This window comes from Hyaena hyaena, unplaced genomic scaffold (genome assembly GCF_003009895.1).
Source record: "Hyaena hyaena isolate Hyena2069 unplaced genomic scaffold, ASM300989v1 scaffold_124, whole genome shotgun sequence".
In the NCBI taxonomy this organism is placed as follows: domain Eukaryota; kingdom Metazoa; phylum Chordata; class Mammalia; order Carnivora; family Hyaenidae; genus Hyaena; species Hyaena hyaena.
In genome coordinates this window covers 3,446,573-3,461,340 of record NW_024080755.1, presented here as the reverse complement: position 1 = coordinate 3,461,340, position 14,768 = coordinate 3,446,573, and positions in this window count along the sequence as shown.

The window sequence follows — 14,768 nt, the reverse complement described above, 5'->3', positions numbered from 1 at the left end:
GAATCCAAAGCAGGCTCCAGGCTCTGAGCTGTCAGCACAGAGCCCGATTCAAGACTTGAACTCACGAACAGTGAGATCATGACCTGAGCCAAAGTCGGACACTTAATCGACTAAGCCACTCAGGTGCCCCAAATGTGATTGCATTTTTATAAGGAAACAAATGGTGTAATTTTATTTTCTCATTTATGCTTCTCCACATTTGCCAAATTTTCTAATCCAACACGGTGTCAAGAACTATTTCATATTTACACACTTTGGGGCCTGGCAGAATTACCAATTATATACCGATACGAAATGTATTTCCGAGGAGAAGCAAGCAGTGCCACAGAAGGGAGGGCAGGTGTTAGATGGAAAAGACGTGAGCTCCGGCCCCGGCTTCCTCATCCACTCCCGAGTCACTGTGGACAAGTCACATCCCCCCCGGGAACCACGGTTCTCCCATCTATAAAGATGGAGATGATCATCCCTGTCCTGCCTTCTTGCCTTAATTAGCACAAAGAGCAAACACAGTGAAGTTCACGAAAGCGTTCTGCCCAGGGGCAAGTGCAAAGCAATAAAAGAAATAATTGCAACTACTAAAGATGCTCTTGATGTTCTTATGGGTCTGACTCAAGCTTATAAAGTTAAGGCTCTGTATTTCACATCAGTTAAGATATTCGTCCCTACTGTGCACCTGTTCCTGCCTACAAACATGGGACCCTAGGCTGAGCACTAAAGCGGGGGTGCCGGACAGGTGGGCAGTGCCAGTCAGTCCACAACAACGCGGGTGGGGGGGGACCAAATATTTACAAAACCCACTGAAATAAGGAACAGCTGTCCAGGCCCCAGGGGCACATTCTCAACGGTTATACGAGGTAGGAAAAGGTAAGGATGTTGTGGGAGGTACGTGTACATATGAAGGACAAGATAATTTTTTAGATGATTAACATACTCTTCTTCCTTCCAAATCCACGAAAAAAAGAATTTTTGATCAACACACTGAGATATTGTGTCCAAACATGAGAGGAACGTGAGAAAAGCTGTAAGTAAAATCTTGACCTTTCATCCCATTTTTCCACCATTGAATCATTGTGTGATCTTAGACAAGTCACTCCATTTTTTAAAAATATTTTTAAATGTTTATTTTTGAGAGAGAGAGAGTGTGTGTGTGAGCAGGGGAAGGGCAGAGAGAGAGGAGACACAGAATCGGAAGCAGGCTCCCGGCTCTGAACTGTCAGCACACACAGCCTGATGCGGAGCTCGAACTCACAAACCGAGAGACATGACCTGAGCCGAAGTTGGGCATTTAACCAACTGAGGTACCTGGGCGCCCATCCACTTTTCTAATCTCAGATTTTTTCACCTATAAAATGGGCCTGTGCCATTCCTATGCCACAAACACTGAAGTGATATATGAAGCTGTCGCTATGTTTTGGGTTCCAGATGGACACAAACGGGCTTTGGACTCAGGAGACGGAACTCTTAAGTCTGGCTTTATTGTACCCACAATCCAAGCCCGCCCCGCCCCCCACACAATGCTCAGATTGCTCAGGACTGGTTAGGAGGATCCTGAGCCCCCAAGCTACACACATCCATCATCCATGCAGACTGGCTTATATACAAGTGACCTCCGTACCACTTCAGGTGGCACTCTGCGAAGACACTATCTCTGACACGCTGACCCTGTACAGACAATGCTGGCAGCCTGCCACCGACGGGGATGCATATGGGTTGTTTTTATACTTAGAAAAATAAACACATTTGCACCACAGTCCACACGCTTTCACTGCCCAGTACGCCCTCTTGTGGCCAAGAATGGAAATGCGTGAAATTTCAAGTCTCCGGGTTCTCCGACTTCTCTCACACAGACCATCTTATTTTGCCTCCAGGTCTTCACTCTAAAAAAGCTCCCCTGATGAATAATCCAGTGTATATAAATCTTTGCCTATTTTTAATACTATTTCTGAAACTGAAATTATGGGGTTAAAAGGTACAGACCATTTTAAGGCTCTTGATACACAGGATACCAAATTGTTTTCTGCAAAGAAGTATGAATTCATATTCCTGCTAGCAATTGTTAAGTTCTGTGCACGTCTTTTTTTTTTGTAATTTACTACTATGAGAAGTTTTTTAAAAAGGTCCTTCTTTTTACATTTTAATTTGTATTTCTGAGATAAGTAACAAGCATGAACGTTTTCTTTCAAGTGTCCTAGTCTTTTTAGTGAATTATCTGTTCATGTCCTTTTCATATTTAAGTTGCTAAAAGTTCACCCTAAAAAATTTTGTGAAGCAACTTCTTCCTTGGGGGTGGAAGACTCAATTCTAGCCAGCAAAATAAAAAGCGACCACCATCTTCTAAGTTGTTTGGGATTCGCACTATGCAAAATGAAACAGCATCTATAAAATAAAAATGACTTTAAATATTCATTTCCCTTTGAGGCTTGGCGAATGGGGATGTAGTTCCAGTTTACTGCACACGATAACTCTTGCTATTCAAGAAAGCTTTCCAGAACTTTAAGATACGCCAAGGAGAAGACTTGATGTTCTTCTCTCAGAACCAAAGAAAACAGCTGTGGCTCTAAATTCCAGCCAGGAGACTGGATTTCATTCTCTGCACAGAAGCAGCACATATTTTGACTAGTGGTGCCCAAGGATCAGAAACCTTAATCTTCGTGTTTCTTCTGGAGAAGGCTTATTGAGACTCAAAAATCACCAATCCAGAACTCATATTTGACAACAATGAATTTTGAAGGAAGTTAGATGAAAGGCGTTTGAATACAAAGACTGGTATTTCGAATACAAGACTCAAGGCTGCCTGCCCAGATGCTGAACAAAATAACAAAATCCGTCCTGTTCGCACTCATGACCAAGACGTGACCCAAAGCGAGCTCTAATGAGAAGGATGGAAAAGCAACACTTCAAAAGAGGCAAATGAAAGAATTTCTAGATGGCGTCCAGAGAAGTCTGCGTAGTAAAAGTGCTCATGGGTCCCGTTTAGGGAAACTGTTTTTGACACAGGATGATACTTTGGGGGTGAGGAGGGTGGGGAGATTTTCTATCTTTTCACAGGGAAAGCTTTGTAATTAAAGGTCTTATTTGTTTGGAGGAACAAAACGCATTAAATCCAGATCCTTGAAGTGAAGGCGACCTCCCCGCCTAGCACACCTCATGGGGCAGCCGTGTGTGTTAGAAGCAGCACCTGCGGCCTGGCGGTGGCTCGCGGGTGTCCCCTCACCAGGTGACCACATGGGTGCGGGAGAACAGAGGGTGAACGCTTACACTCCCTTCACCTGCCTTACGGATGTTCAGCTGGGACCCTGTCGCTCTAACGTGGCTCTTCTGTCTGGGGTGGGGGAGGGGGCAGGGCGCCAGGTTGAGGACAGCGTGGCAGAGGCCGCAGGGGCCGGGGAAGGGGGGCAAGTCTGTCCGCCTCCCTTCAACGTCCTTTGAAGCAAAGGCTGGAGTCCCGTGAGTCATTTCCCCCTGTTCAACTGTGCTTTTTGAATAAACACCGGGGACCAAACTGGGGCTCAAGGGCTCGGGGATACAGCGGCCACATGGGGCCGAGGCGGGTGCAGGGGGCAGGTGGGCCAGGGCTCTGGTCCACAGAGAGGCCAGACTCGCAGCGCAGGGCAGCACAGCCAGCCAAAGGAAAGCCACCGGGGAGAGTGAATAGCTGGCTTGGCTCACGGAGGGAGCAGGCTGGCGAAGAGGGTGCGGGGGCCATGAGACGTGCAACAGAGGGAAACCCCTCGGTGGGCCGGGCAGCCAGGGTCAGCGTCTGAGGCCACGCTGGCGCCCCGAGGCTTCAGGCTGGACTCTCGAGCAGGACTGGGTCGCTGCTGCCCGGGACGGAGAAGAATGGGCCCCAGAAGGGAGAACGGAGAGCCAGCCCGACGGGGACCGGCCTGACAGTGGTCACTGGGAAGCCCAGGGTGAGCACAGAGGCCAGGACGCCTCCAAGGCCAAACAGACCATCTTGCACTTATTCCTCCCTCTTCAGTTCAAAGGGTCGTTGTGCAAACGTCTAGGTCCCATTTAGGCCAGTATTTGGGAATCTTCCTTAACAAGAGGTTTTTAGCCCCGTTAAAGAAAACAAGAGCACTTCGGGCCAAAACGACGAAGCAAATTAGAATGCACAGCTCCGAAAACTTACCCTTTTCTTTCAAAGGTGTCTTCTGAAGATGATTTGGCTTATGCAGTAATAACACAGCAAGTTTGTGACCACCTACTCGCTTCCCAACAGATGCGGGCGGGCAGGCAGTCTGCAAGTATTTGAAAGAATTTCCCATATTTTCATTTGGGGGGACAGGTGCACTTTATTCAGCCCTGACACTGTGTGGCCCTGGCAACACAGCTCGCTGCTATAAGCCTCAGTTCTCTCGTCTGTAAAATGGGGTAACAGCCACCTCCAGCAGGCTCCTGTAAAGACTACATGAACCAACTAGAATGTGCACAGTGCCTGAAACATGGCCATGGCCGGTGCCCAAATCTCCCACCCCAGCTCTCGTCCAGGAAGGAACGTTCCAACGACAGCAGCCCCGTTCACCTGAAGCTTCTCTGGGAGTCAGAAGTGCCCTTCAAACCCGCTTTGCAGGGCGCCTGGGTGGTTCAGTTGGTTAAGCGGCCAACGTTAGCTCAGGTCATGATCTCACAGCTTGTGGGTTCGAGCCCCGCGTCAGGCTCTGTGCTGACAGCTTGGAGCCTGGAACCTGCTTCAGATTCTGTGTGTCCCTCTCTCTCTCTCTGTATCTTCCCCACTCACACTCTATCCCTCTCTCTCAAAAAATAAATAAACCCTAAAAAAAAAAAAAAAAAAAACGCTTTGCAACTGGCCACCAGTAAAGAGAAGCAGCTGGACATGGATCTGAGCGGCACAGGTAGCGAGCACTTGCTGATATTCCAAACTGTGTTCCTGTGAACAAGAGCCAATGTGACCCAACGGCTACGGAAAGAAAAGGTGCCACTAGAAATGTTGTCTTTCAAACAATGTTACTGGGGAGCCTGTGTGGCTCAGTCGGTTGAGCATCCGGCTCTTGATTTCGGCTCAGGTCACAATCTCCTAGTTCGTAGGTTTGAGACCCGCATCAGGCTCTGTGCTGACAGTGCAGAGTTTGCTTGGAATTCTCTCTGTCCCTCTCTCTCTCAAAATAAATAGACTTTAGAATTAAGTTTTCTGGAGGGGGGCAAGATGGCGGAGAAGTAAGGAGCTCCGTACTTGCACTCGCGCCCATCCATCACACAGAAAAGAGCTGAAGCCACTGGAAACCTTACAAAACCTGAGAGATTGGGAGAAAAAAGACGCAGAATCCACTGAGAGAGCCTTCTAACGTGAGTGCAAACCGGGGAAGATAAAATCGGGCCGGGATCGGAGACTCCAGGGTGGGAGGCGATCCCCCTCTACCCTCTACGGGGAGTGAGAGGGGAAAAGGAGAGTCCGAAACAGAAAAACCACCGCTTGGGGGGGAAAAACCTCCACTTGGGGCATAGAAAGACCGTACTTGCCAAATACCTGCACACCAGGTCCCCTCGCGCCAACTGGTCCTGGGGGGGCTGAGCACACAAACTGCTTCTTTGTGACGCTCCCGGCGGCTGGACTTCAGAGCGGCGGTGCGCCTGCCGCCATTGTAGCTCCCGGGCGGCTGGGGCCCCTGAAAGAGCCGCGCAGACACCGGGCATCCGCGCTCCTGGCGGGCTGGGTCTCTGGAGGGAAGGCAAAGAGCTAAAAACTGGGAGATCTGCCTGCGAGTTCGTGTTTCGGGTGACGAGCCATAGAGGGACCCGGTTTTCCTCACTCCAGCGGGCTCGGGCTCAGCGCAGCCAGCAGGCAACCGCCGCACATGCGCGCCAGCCCGACCCAGAGAAGGAAGCAGCGATTCTGACTCCGCCCCCAGAGCTCGGCAGGGGGCCTGGAATTGCCCGAGGGGGTTGCCTGGGAAGCTGTGTCTAAGGCAACTTCAGCGGGGCGCGCGGACGGGATTTGGAGATTGGAACTGGCCTGGGTTGAAGAGTGCAACCAACTTCGGCTGCGCCCCCGGTACGGGGAGTTTACACGCCCAAAAAAGCGAGGTGCAGCGCTTGGTTCAAGAAGGGACTGGGGCACCGTCACTCTCCTCCCCACACCCGCCCAGGCAGAGCTCCCGCCTGAGGCACTGGATCACGCCGCGCCCATCCCTGCCTGAGAGCTGCCCCCCCCCCCCCCCCCCCTTTTTTTTTTTCTTCTTTTTTCTTCTTCTTTCTCTTTTCTCGCTTTTTTCCCCAGAACACTGACCTGATTAACTCTGGTCGCCAGCTTGCTTAAACAATCACGAGTCCATTGTGTAAATGTAAATTCTACACCTACTGACATTTTCAGCTATTTCTCTCAGGAGTAATTAGACTATATAGTTTCTCTGGATAATTCCAGCATCCTTCTCTCACCTATCCAACCATATTCTACCCTTTACCTCTTTGAAAAAAGCTTCTTATCCCTTCTGCCTGTTCATTCTATTTCCAATTGTGCCTCATCCTGCCCTGTCTTCTTTCTCTTTCTCTATGCTCTTCAACCAGCACTGCATACACTCGGCTATTTAACTGTAGCTGGGAAATCTTGTTATATGCTTTAAACCTTTCTTTGTCCATCGGTTTTCTTCTTTTTTCCTTTTCTTTTCCCCTTTTTGACACTTTTATGTATTTTATACTCCCTATTATTCGCCCTCCCTCCTCTGTCTTTTCTCTTAACTTTTTCGTTTTCCCTCTCGCGTTGGATGTTATTTGAATTAGCCTGTGCGTTTGTGTGCTCCTACTCCCTGTGTGTTTGTCTGTCTGTTTTCTTTTCCAGGGCTACCTCAAGAAACAAGCCAGAGTACACAAGGTGTAGAGTCCCAAATATCATTACGAATAGGAAAATAAAATAACCAAGGTCCCAACAAGAGAGACCAAGAGATACCACTCAAAAAACACTCTCTGAAGGGATAGGCCCTGGAAAGTCAGAGAGTCTTCCTGGATATAGCAGCGCTCAGAGATACAGAGAGCATAACAGGTCTTTAAAACCAACAAGAGCCGGAAAGCTAACTAAAATAATGAAACAAAAGAGCTCTCCTCCAAAGATACTCCAAGAAGAAATGACAGCTAATGAACTGCTCAAAACAGATATCAGCAGCATAACTGAACAAGATTTTAGAATAATAATGGTAAAATTAATAGCTGGGCTTGAAAAAAACATAGGGGACATCAAAGAAACTATGGCTACAGACAGAATGGAAAATAAAAATAGGCATGAAGAATTTAAAAATGCGATAAATGAGATACATAATAAATTAGAGGCCTCCAATGCACGGATTGAAGAGGCAGAAAGGAGAATAAGTGATTTAGAAGACACCATTATAGAAAAACAAGAAGCTGACAAAAAAAGAGACAAACTGATCCAGGAACAGGAAAGAAGAATTCGAGAGCTCAGCGATACGGTCAAACGCAACAATATCCGTATCATAGGAATCCCAGAAGAGGAAGAGAGAGGGAAAGGTGCTGAAGGAGTCCTGGAACAAATTATAGCAGAGAACTTCCCCGACCTGGGGAAGGAAGTAAATGTGGAAATACAAGAGGCTCAGAGGACTCCCCTCAGACGTAACCTGAATCGATCTTCTGCACGACATATCATAGTAAAAATGGCCAAATACAAGGACAAAGAGAGAATTTTGAAAGCAGCTAGGGAGAAAAGGGCCCTAACATACAAAGGGAAACCTATCAGAGTGGTGACAGACCTATCTACTGAAACTTGGCAGGCTAGAAAGGAATGGCAGGAAATCTTCAATGTGATGAACAGTAAAAATATGCAGCCAAGAATCCTCTATCCAGCAAGCCTGTCATTCAAAATAGAAGGAGAGATAAAAACCTTTCCAAATAAACAGAAATTGAAAGAATTTGTCACCACGAAGCCAGCCCTACAAGAAATCCTGAGGGGGATGCTCTGAAGGAAAGGTTGCAAGGAACAAAGATACCAGAGACACCACCACAAACATGAACCCTACAAAAGATACAAAGACTCTAAACCCACATATTTCAATAATAACACTGAATGTAAATGGGCTGAATGCTCCAATCAAAAGACATAGGGTAGCAGAATGGATTAAAAAACAAAATCCATCAATATGCTGTCTACAAGAAACTCATTTTAGACGGGAAGATACCTTCAGATTAAAAGTAAGGGGATGGAGAAATATATATCATGCTACAGGAAATCAAAAGAAAGCCGGAGTAGCGATACTTATATCAGACAAACTGGACTTTAAATTAAAGACAATCACAAGAGATGAAGAAGGGCACTACATAATAATTACAGGGTCCATCCATCAGGAAGAACTAACAATCATAAATGTCTACGCACCGAATATGGGAGCACCTAAATATCTAAAACAATTAATCACAAACAGAAACAAGCTTATAGATAAGAATGTGCTAATAGCAGGGGACTTTAATACTCCGCTTACAGCAATGGATAGGTCAACCAGACAGAAAATCACTAAAGAAATAATGGACTTGAAAGACACATTGGACCAGATGGATCTGACGGATATATTTAGAACTTTACATCCTGAGGCCAGGGAATTTACTTTCTTCTCAAGTGCGCATGGCACATTCTCCAAGATAGATCACATACTGGGACATAAAGCAGCCCTCAATAAATATAAAAGAATAGAGATCATACCATGCACACTGTCAGATCACAATGCTTTGAAACTTGAAATCAATTACAGGAAGAAGTCTGGAAAACCGCCAAAAACATGGAGGTTAAAGAACACCCTTCTAAAGAATGAATGGGCCAATCAGGCAATTAGAGAGGAAATTAAAAAATATATGGAAACAAATGAAAATGAAAACACAACAATTCAAAATCTATGGGATGCGGCCAAGGCAGTCCTAAGAGGAAAGTACATTGCTCTCCAGGCCTATTTCAAGAGATTAGAAAAAGCACAAGTCCAAAATCTAACAGCTCACCTAAAGGAGCTAGAGGCAGAGCAACAAGAACGCCCTAAACCCAGTAGAAGAAGAGAAATAGTAAAAATTAGAGCAGAAATAAACAACATAGAGACCAAAGAAACAATTGAACAGATCAATGAAACCAAGAGTTGGTTTTTTGAAAAAGTAAACAAAATTGACAAACCTCTAGCCAGGCTTATCAAAAAGAAAAGAGAGAGCACCCAAATAGACAAAATTATGAATGAAAATGGACTTATTACAACCAACCCCTCAGAAATACAAGCAATTATCAGGGAATACTATGAAAAATTATATGCCAACAAATTGGACAACTTAGAAGAAATGGACAAATTCCTAAACACACACTCACTACCAAAATTCACACGGGAAGAAATAGAAAACCTGAACAGACCCATAACGAGTGAAGAAATCGAATCAGTGATCAAAAATCTCCCAACAAATAAGAGCCCTGGACCTGATGGTTTCCCTGGGGAATTCTACCAGACATTTAAAACAGAATTAATCCCAATTCTTCTCAAGCTATTCCAAAAAATAGAAGTCGAAGGAAAACTCCCGGACTCATTTTATGAAGCCAGCATCACTCTGATTCCCAAGCCAGACAGAGATCCAGCAAAAAAAGAGAACTATAGGCCAATATCCTTGATGAATACGGATGCAAAAATTCTCAACAAGATCCTTGCAAATCGAATCCAGCAGCATATCAAAAGAATCATCCACCAAGATCAAGTGGGATTCATTCCTGGGTTACAGGGCTGGTTCAACATTCGCAAATCAATCAATGTGATACATCATATCAATAAAAGAAAAGATAAAAACCATATGATCCTGTCAATAGATGCAGAAAAAGCATTTGACAAAATACAGCATCCCTTCTTAATAAAGACTCTCGAGAAAGTTGGGATAGAAGGAACCTACTTAAACATCATCAAAGCCATCTATGAGAAGCCTTCAGCTAACATCATCCTCAACGGGGAAAAACTGAGAGCTTTCCCCCTGAGATCAGGAACACGACAGGGATGTCCACTCTCACCACTGTTGTTTAACATAGTGCTGGAAGTCCTAGCATCAGCCATCAGACAACAAAAGGAAATCAAAGGCATCAGAATTGGCAAAGAGGAAGTCAAACTTTCACTCTTCGCAGATGACATGATACTCTACATAGAAAACCCGACAGACTCCACCAGAAGCCTACTAGAACTGATCCAAGAATTCAGCCAAGTTGCAGGGTACAAAATCAACGTACAGAAATCGGTTGCATTTTTATACACCAATAATGAAGCAACAGAAAGAGAAATCAAGAAACTGATCCCATTCACAATTGCACAAAAAACCATAAAATACCTCGGAATAAACCTAACCAAGGATACAAGAGATCTGTATGATGAAAACTATAGAAAACTTATGAAGGAAATTGAAGAAGACACAAAGAAATGGAAAAACATTCCATGCTCATGGATAGGAAGAATAAATATAGTTAAGATGTCATTACTACCTAAAGCACTCTACACATTCAATGCAATTCCAATCAAAATTGCACCAGCATACTTCTCAAAACTAGAACAAACTATCCAAAAATTTGTATGGAACCACAAAAGACCCCGAATAGCCAAAGTAATACTGAAAAATAAAACCAAAACGGGAGGTATCACCATCCCAGACTTCAGCCTCTACTACAAAGCTGTCATCCTCAAGACAGTATGGTATTGGCACAAAAACAGACACATAGACCAATGGAACAGAATTGAGAACTCAGAAGTGGACCCAAAAGTATACAGCCAACTGATCTTTGACAAAGCAGGAAAGAATATCCAATGGAAAAAAGACAGCCTTTTTAACAGATGGTGTTGGGAGAACTGGACAGCAACATGCAGAAGAATGAAACTAGATCATTTTCTCACACCATGCACAAAAATCAACTCAAAATGGATAAAGGACCTGAACGTGAGACAGGAAACTATCAACACCCTAGAGGAGAAAGCAGGAAACAACCTCCTTGACCTCCACCGCAGCAACTTCTTACTTGACACATCCCCAAAAGCAAGGGAATCAAGAGCAAAAATAAACTGTTGGGACCTCATCAAGATTAAAAGCTTCTGCACAGCCAAGGAAACAACCCAGAAAATTAATAGGCAACCAACGGAATGGGAAAAGATAGTTGCAAATGACATATCAGATAAAGGGTTAATATCCAGAATCTATAAGGAACTCACCAAACTACACGCCCGAAAAACAAACAACCCAGTGAAGAAATGGGCAGAAGACATGAACAGACACTTCTCCAAAGAGGACATCCAGATGGCCAACAGACACATGAAACGATGCTCAGCATCCCTCCTCATCAGGGAAATACAAATCAAAACCACACTGAGATACCACCTCACGCCAGTCAGAGTGGCTAAAATGAGCAAATCAGAGAACTCTAGATGCTGGCGAGGATGTGGAGAAACGGGCACCCTCCTACACTGTTGGTGGGAATGTAAACGGGTACAGCCCCTCTGGAAAACAGTGTGGAGGTTCCTCAGGAAACTAACACTAGAACTCCCCTATGACCCAGCAATAGCACTGCTAGGAATTTACCCAAGGGATACAGGAGTGCTGATGCATAGGGGCACATGGACCCCAATGTTCATAGCAGCACTCCCAACAATAGCTAAAACATGGAAAGAGCCAAAGTGTCCATCAACGGACGAATGGATCAAGAAGATGTGGTTCATCTATATGATGGAATACTACATGGCAATGAGAAACAATGAAATCTGGCCATGTGTAGCAACATGAGGACCTTGAGGGTGTGATGCTGAGCGAAATAAGTCAGGCAGAGAAGGACAAATATCATATGTTTGCACGTATAGGAGGATTAGGAGGAACTTGACGGAGGAACAAGGGGGAGAAGAAGGGGGGAAATGGTGGGGGAAAGGGAGAGAGGCAAACCATGAGAGACTCTTGAATGCTGACAAAAACTGAGGACTGATGGATGTGGGGGGGGGGAGGATGGGCATGGAGGAGGGCACTTGTGGGGATGAGCACTGAATGTTATGTGGAAACTAATTTGACAAACTATTTGTAAAAAATATAAATAAATAAAAAAGATAAATAGCCTTTAAAAACATACAGTGTTAATGATAATCAGACTCAACACACTCATACGGTTCTTTTCACAGTTCACGCATAACAACCTAATTTCTTCCAGCGGCCCGAGCGTGCAATGCCCTTTCCCACCCGACAGATTCCCACGCATCCTGAGTACTCTGCCCCACTTCTCACCTGGCCGCCACTACTTGCGTGTCCTTTAGGTCACCTCAAGAGGCCATCCCTGCCAGCACCGCCAACGTGAGGGCAAAGAGTAGAAGGGGATTCATCAAGCCAGCCTCCATACTTGGGAGTATGTGGAAATTTCCATAAGAGAGTCTCTTAGAAGTCACTCTTTAACATAAGGAAGGAAACAAAAATACAGCGGGTCACCCCAAGGATGCCATTTGCACCTGTCCATGAACCTGAATCTGCATTTCACTCTCTAACGAATCTACTAGCTCCAGGATGGGTCCTTGATAATCCCTGGTCTGTTTGAGGTGTCATCACGCAGTGTCACATGCTGAACGTATTTTGTGGTCGTTTCCGGGGGTATTGCCCGCGTATACCGCCCAGACTCGTTCCCCTTGGCTGGAGACTGAAGTATGAAGAGGCTGTGTTGTCTCACGAGCTCCCCCTGGTGTTAACAACGTGAAGTCATCTTCCATGTGTTCTGTGGGGCCTGTGAGTTTGGAGGAACTCTAGAAGGGAGGGTCGATGTTTTCAAGCAGGAAAACAAAGTATCAGGGAGAAAACAGAATTTAAGAAGGAAAAACATGTTTTCTTGATCTTTATATCCCAAAAAGAGCTTAGGGAATCAGGGCATGCAGAAGTTAACACACAGGTGCTTACTTTTTTCAAGTTTATTTTGAGAGAGAGTATATGCGTGCGGGAAGGGCAGGGGCATGAGAATCCCAAGCAGGCTCCACACTGTCATCGTAGAGCCCGATATGGGTCTTGAACCCACTAACCAGTGAGATTGTGACTTGAGCCAAAATCAAGAGTCAGACGCTTAGCCGACTGAGCCGCCCTGGTGGCCCACAGGTGCTTTCTAATGGGCCTGCTGACCTTCGTGAAGCAGCAGATCAGCGTTGGCATCCCTGCCACCCCACCCCAACCGGCTCTACTGTCCCTCATCCTCCTTTCTAACGACCACTGCCTCCTCCAGGCCGCCACGCTTCACGCGCCTGCATGGCCGCTAGCTGCTCTCGGCTGCAAGAAACCTGGTCAAAGTACAGCCCAGGAAGGAGAGGAGTGGCAGTGAGCCAGCCGTGAAGGCCTGGGTCTTCCCTGACGTGAGTGCTCCCGGCGACAGAACAGGGCGTCCCACGTGCTACTACGTGCCTGGCACTGTCACACGCACTTCACCCATATTTCCATTTAGTCTCACAACTGTGAGGTCAGGGAACTGCATGGCAGAGGAACCGGACCAAAACCAAAACACACTGTGCTTTGATAGGTGAGGGACAAAGTCTCATCCCAGGGGCCAGAGCTAAGAGCTTGGTCACCAAGGCAGGGAGGCACCAAAGCTCTTTACGAGGCCGTCAGGGTTTGGGAAGCTCGCTCAGAGGTGAAATAGCAGGGCAAGACTGATAACAGTATGACAGACACCTCGAGGAGACAAACCAGCCGACAGTCCAGCCCGTGCTCTGCGGGGAGATGGGCAGCAGAACACAGGGCCGTCACCTCAGCCCCTAACGGCGCTGAATTCCATCACCCCCTTAGAGGACCCACCTGCACGCCGGCTCCTCCGAGGCAGAACGCCTACCGAACGGTTATGAAGACTGTATCTTAGAAGAAAGCCCATCACTCAGCACCCGCAGCTCAATTCACCCTTTTCCCAGATGGCAAAACCTACACGGGAAACGAGGTCACCACCAGTGTCGCGTGGTAAACACTAAAGCAGCTGGACACCTCCCGTCATGGAAACCCAAAACAACGGCAGTGTAAGCACCAAGGCCAATTATCCTGGGGTTCCTGGGACAGTGGATCGCCAGCCTTGCTCACAGTCAGACCACGTGCCGTGAGTGACTATGTCACACGTATGGTCTTCCTGCCAGGATGGGGGTTAGCTCCTCTCTGCCTCATTTCCCAGGCTCTACGTGGATCACACCTTTCCAGGAACACACTTACCTCAAAAATCAATATGACCTGTGTAATTTGTTGTGACGCTCACACTTTGAGAAAACACCCTTACTTGATAGACCTCTGGAAACACACAGGTGTATCAGAGCTAAAGAGTGCTTTCCCCTTGTTAGTTGTCAACTTAACCAGCCAGGTTACCATCACCGGTTTTATGAGGACTTGGACCTCCAACATGAGACACTGAGGCTTTTTTTTGGTCCCACACTCTGGGTCTGAAACCCTTTCAGAAGGACAAGAGACTTGACCTTCCTCACCTGGGGAAAGTGAGGGCATTAGCCCAGATTAGGGGCTGGGGTGGGAGGGGCCAGGCGGAGGTGAGCTGTTCTGGGGGAAGTGGGAGGTCAAGCCGGACTCAGAAGCTATGCTCACATCTAGGTTATGTTCTGGAATTTTATGGGAAGTTCTCACTTGAAAAAGGGTTTTGCTGCTTTTAAAAAGTTTACAAACCACTGATCCAAATGGTCTTTCAACATCTCTTCCAAGTGTTAAACCATGTTTTTGATTCTTGAAATTCTTTTATTCAAGAAATATTTGGAAAGTGCCTTCCTATGAGACAAGACCTTGGTAGACACCGTGGTACCAATAGTGAACAATAT